A 6,170-nucleotide genomic window follows, 5' to 3' on the forward strand; every position below is an offset into this window, starting at 1 on the left:
TCAATTTGTATGACACTCCGTTTAAAATAGAGAAAAGTGGAAACTTCACAGGTCGCTCAACACGACAAAAACGAAAACGTTGCAGGCTCGGTTTGATTGAGCCTGTTCATGGACGGTAGTGGAAGTGCATGCTACCGTCCACGCCCTCTAGCCCCGGATTTTCTTAAGTTGAGTCATATTCTTTTTTTTTTTCTCTTTGGAACCATAAGATATGGCCCGTTTATTTTGTAAAACACACACATACATATATACATACAAAAAAACCAAAGCATAAAGTTTGTACTACATGATCTCACTTATTAACTGAAAAAAAAATCCAACTAAAATATATAGTTCTATTTTCAATTTTCAGTTCTAACTCGTTTTTATATATAATGTACAGTACTTGGATTAACGAGACATTTCATTCTGAATAAGAAAATTTGATGTCTTGTAGAGTGTTATAACATTTCCAGACATAACAGAATGTAGAAAATTAAAGTCTTTAAAACTAATAATCAATTAATATTCATCTTCGAAGGTACAGTTAATCTTACAATTTTCAAATGTGTGTACGATATTAATATTTTGTTTTAAATGAAATATAGTGATTAGAATATACAGGAACTTCAAGTACAAAATAATCAGACGTTAGACTAAAACATTATTATAGATTCTATTAGAATTTAAAATACAAGTGGAGGTACTGAAAAAAAACATTAATGCGGCTGTTACAGAAAGTCTTTACTTTAAAGACATTCACGACGCAAAGTTATGTTCCTTCTTACAGACAGTAAGGACATCAGATTAAGTTATCTATTGTCGAAATCGAAATAATAGAGTAACAAGATGTGCACAATTACTGTGTGTCAGTACTTAAAATATACTTTATTTCTAATCAGTATGTGCTTCTTTCAAATACTGGAAAAATTTATTCAGGATAGGATGATTGTACTTCTTATTCTGATAATAATTTTCCAATACTAAAAATTCATTATACAGTACTTTCATCATATTAATAATTCTTGCCCTGCTATCACTTATCATATAAGATTTATAAATACTAAAGCCAATATGACTTAGAATAATATTAACATCTTGATAAGCTGTGAGCTCTGTTTTATATCCCACGACAAAGTATTCTAGATCATCAAAACGTTTACATATTTTAAGTTTTTGGAAAATGGAATGAATTACATCCCAAAGTGGGGTGACATATGGACATCTAAAAAGAAAATGTTCAATTGTTTCAACGTTCTGACAGTGATTACAACAAGGGGAGTCAGATATTTTCCAGGTAAAAAGATTTTCTTTTGTTGCAATTATTCTATGTAAAAGTTTTAATTTAAATTGTTTCACCCTATTGTCTATGATAATCCTATTCAACATATAATATACGGAATTCCAGTGTATAGACCTTTTAAATGCCTGTTCCCAATATCTATGAATATATGGTTTTTCACTCTTTTTTGATAAAAACATGCTTTTTACTTGTTTATTAGTTAAATTGTGTAAATCAATATGTGTCTTTAAACAAGTTTTAACTTTAGTTTGCTTCGACGCTGACTGTTTCAAAGTATTTTTCCAAATTGAAGGAATAGCTTTAACAATCCTAGAATATTCTGAAATCCAGTTAGATTTGTTTTTTAGTTGATTTAAGATAACTTCTTCTTTAATTTCACCATCTTTAATTATTTGATCAATAAAGAGTATATTGGATTCTATCCAATTATTATATATTAAACATTTTCCTTTATATTTTATAAACTGATTGCCCCATATTACCTGCGTTCTTATATCATAAAATGATTTTGGATTACAACTTTTATTTACATTGTATAATTCTATGTAATCCATAACTACCTCTCGATAAAACCGTGGTATAGTTCTTTTTGCAGGGAGGGATTTAAAGGAATCAATATTCATCTTAAAAATTAAAAGATCTCTGCCATACTGGTTTAAAAACAAAGTCTGGATAATTTTCCAATTTGCACCATCTTCTATACATAAAGATCTAACCCATTTCATTTTTAACGTTTTTATATATGAGATTAAGTCAGGTACTTCTATTCCACCATCACTTTTATTTCCAATCAAAATTGATCTTTTAATTTTTTCTTTTTTATTACTCCACAAAAATTTAAATATCATAGAATTAATTTTATCTATAACAAACTTGGGTGTTGGTATTGATTGAATTAAGTAGGCAAGTTTTGGTAGGATTAAAGACTTTATAACCGTCAGTTTTCCAAAGAAAGTTAGATATCGATTACTCCATCTATTAAACAAACTTTGACAAGTTTCAAGTTTATTGTTCCAGTTTAACTGTTCACATTCAATAGTATTTGTTCCAAAGTACGTTCCAAGAGCTTTAACATTTTTATTGAACTTAATGCTGTGCAATGGCAATTGGTGAGCGTTTTTTGATTTCCCAATTAAAAGGCCTTCTGTTTTAAATTTATTTAATTTTAGTCCTGAATGACATCCAAATTCTTCAATTATTTTTAACGCTCCTAATATTTCATCTGTATTTTTCAAGAACAGAGTAGTGTCGTCAGCTAACTGTGTTATTTTGATATTTTTTACGTTTTCTGGGTCTACTTTTATAGATATTCCATTAATATTGTCAGATTGTCTTATTTTGGTAGATAAAATTTCAGCAACAGTGATAAATAAAAGAGCAGAAAGCGGACATCCCTGTCTAATGCCACGATGTACTGGGAAAAAACGTGATTTCCAACCATTATTTATGACCGAAGAACATATATTATTGTAAAGCACTTTTACCCAATTTATAAAGTCTTGTTTAAATCCAAATTTTACCAAAGTATCTATCATGAAGTTCCATTCGATTGTATCAAAAGCTTTTTTAAAATCAAGAAATAATATTACCCCATCTATATCGAACAGTTCTGCGTAATCGATGATGTCTTGTATTTGTCTTATGTTGTAACCAATGAATCTATTTTTAATAAAACCTTGTTGGTCTAGACTTATAATTTTTGGTAGTATCTTTTGTAACCTCTGCGCTAATACTCTGGCAATAATTTTATAATCTATATTAAGAAGAGAAATCGGTCTCCAATTTTCTAAGTTTTCAGGGTCACCCTTTTTATACAATAAAGAGAATATACATTGTTTCTGACTTCTTGAAAGCTCTTTTTCCTTGAAAGAAGTTTCATAAGATTTTAGTATCAGAGGTGACAATTTAGTCCAAAACTTTTGATAAAATTCCACTGTTAGGCCATCAAGTCCTGGGCTTTTATTTTGTTTCATACTGTTAATAGCCTGGGTGCATTCCTCCAGGGATATTGCGCCTTCACTAATATCAGCTTCAGCAAGGGTTAGTTTATTTTCTAGATTTAATTGATTGAGATATACGTCATGGTCACTAGCACGTATAGACGACTTATATAAGTTTTCGTAAAAATTAACTTCTTCGGACAGAATGTCTTTAATACTTGAAACACGTTTATTATTTGTTATCAATGAAGTAATAGTTTTTCTATTTTGTCTAGGTTTTTCAAGGTTTAGGAAATATTTTGTATTTTTTTCTCCTTCATTTAAAATTTGTACTCTAGATCTAATTTGGGCTCCAAATAATTTATAATCATAGACTTTTTTTATTTCGCTTTCAACCTCAGCAATTCGCTTATTATCTCCTTGTTCTGTATACAATAAATTTAATTCCTTTTCTAAATGATACAGTCTATTGTGCCTTTCTCTTGATTTCTTTTTTGAATATTTAATGGAGCATTCCTTTATTTCATACTTACAAATTTCCCATTTAACTTTGTTATCTAGTGTTAAGTTATTACATCTGTCAATAATGTCATGAACAAGTTTACAATATTCTTCATCTTCAAGATAAGTATTGTTAAGTTTCCAATAGCCTGGGCCTCGTTTTAATGGAGTTTTTAATTTGATGGATATTGCTAAATGGTCAGTACTTTGAATTATTGCAGGTCTAATGTCTGTAGAGTAAACCAAAGGGATTATATTTTTATCAATTAGCCAAAAATCAAAGTTGAGTCATATTCTCTATACTGACATGCGATCCATGATGCATATTTCGTCTGGCTTTGCCGGATCCTTCGGGCATGGAAATATGAGTTATTTCAGCATGCAGTTGACCATCATGAATCTTGAAATCTTCATTGCTTTGCATGACATTTTCAATTTCTTGAAGCAAAGTTTCCACTGTCACTGCTGAAGCATTGTCAAATGGGACGTGTATTCCAAGTTTCAAACCGGGATGATCAATTGAGACTCGAACTTTGTCTCTTGGCTTGGTCTGACACTCCTCTTTCACCTTGTCTACCATAGCATTGAATAGGTCGTAGGTAAAGTCATACGGCTGGTCATAGGGTTTGAATGTAACATCGTACACTTTTCTTTGCGTCTTGAATTTTCTTGATTTTCTTTCCATTCTGGGTGTGATGTTAAAGTAGTTCTTGCTAGGTCTTCTCGTTTCTCATCGTGTTGGTCTTGCCTTGCTTGTTTGTGTTTTCCTTCTAAACCCTCACGCCGTTCTTTCCTACTAGCTAAGATTTGTTTCTTTTTAGTTAATGATAAACGATGCTTCTTTAGTTCTTCTTCATCATCTTCGCTGCTACTCGAAGTATCTGAGTAAGGTACTAATTTACGTGGTGTTGCCATGTTTGCCTAGGCAGAAATGATACAAATCTCTTGATGAATGTCCTTTAATACTGACAGAAACCAAGCTGGCATGATGACCATGAAAAATCCTATAAATACAGGGACTGTCAGCCCATCGACATCAGTTGATCTCTAAAATCTGAAGAGACAAGATGGAAAGCAAAACTTATGTACCTGTAAAGAAAGCAGATGGGGCTGATACCATGTACTACCAACAACCAAAGGACGTGTTGTTGGAGAAATTAACGAAGCATATCAGAGCTATGAACTGGCTGATCTACAACAATGGAAAGGATGTTTGTTACAACTGCAAGGAGGAAGGACATTTTGCTAGTCAATGTCCGAACGAACAAAGTTACACGAAGAATCTGAAATGTTACAACTGTAACGAATTAGGACATTTTGCTAATAAATGTCCCACTCGACAAGCAGGCGATAGCAAGGACACACAGACGACTTCAGCCTACCGTAGACCATTATTTCCACCTGTCGGAGGATTTTCTGACAGCGTACCACCAGTACCACCACGCATGTACAAATGGTCAGATATTGCAGAGGCGAAGGAAAACAGCGTAAAGTTTGGTTTTGGCTCTGTACCCTCTGTCGATCCGCGACAAGGTTTTGTTCCACAAAAGCCAACTGCTGGTGTACAAGGTATTAAGAAAACAGAAACACCTAGAGCTTATGGCACATTTGATCTGATCATACCAATAGTGCCTCAGGGGAATACGATAGAGAATCTGGATACCCCATCACAAACCGAGGAACAGGAGACTAAGAAGGAGGATAAGAAGCGTTTTATACCCAAACGAAAAGCTAGTAGTAAGAAGAGCCAGGGAGAACCCAAGCAGAAGTTTCTTGTCGCTGCGTTTTTTTTTTGGACTGCTCATTGATTAGTCGTCCGATTTTAATGAATAGACCCTTGTTAGAAAGGTCTAGACCTAGGCTATACAATGCTGATATGTAATGATGGAAATATTGACTACGAAAAAAGACTGTAGGAGAAAATGTAAAAAATACGTGAATCTTAGCTCTTGTTAAGTCTTGATCAGCCAATGAAAACACGTGTTACATCTGCATCATGGGTCTGTGCAGGGAATATAACGGCGATGCATCCTACGTCCAGGTCACATTTTTGAAGGATGAAGGATATCTTACCTTCTACCAAATCGATACATGAAGAAGTCATGGAGGCAACAAATATCATTGAACCGTATTCACAAACAGTACCACAGATGAATACTTATACACCGAATCATCAACCTGTGTATACATCGGTACCTCAGAATACCAGGCAGAATGGGCTGGATTCATATTATACCTCACCACAGGCGAATTTTACACAACAGGATCAACAGCAGCCACAGCAACAAGCTCAGCAACAGCCACAGCACCAGCAGGTACATATGGCGTACCTGAGTAAAGTTGGAACATCTATACTGGAAGAGATTAAGACTGTCAACATTTATCTGGTCAAACTCAACTCTACTATCAAGGAGAGTCGAAGACATCATCAGACGGAATGTGATGTG

The sequence above is a fragment of the Mercenaria mercenaria genome, chromosome 16 (assembly GCF_021730395.1).
Source record: "Mercenaria mercenaria strain notata chromosome 16, MADL_Memer_1, whole genome shotgun sequence".
Lineage (NCBI taxonomy): Eukaryota > Metazoa > Mollusca > Bivalvia > Venerida > Veneridae > Mercenaria > Mercenaria mercenaria.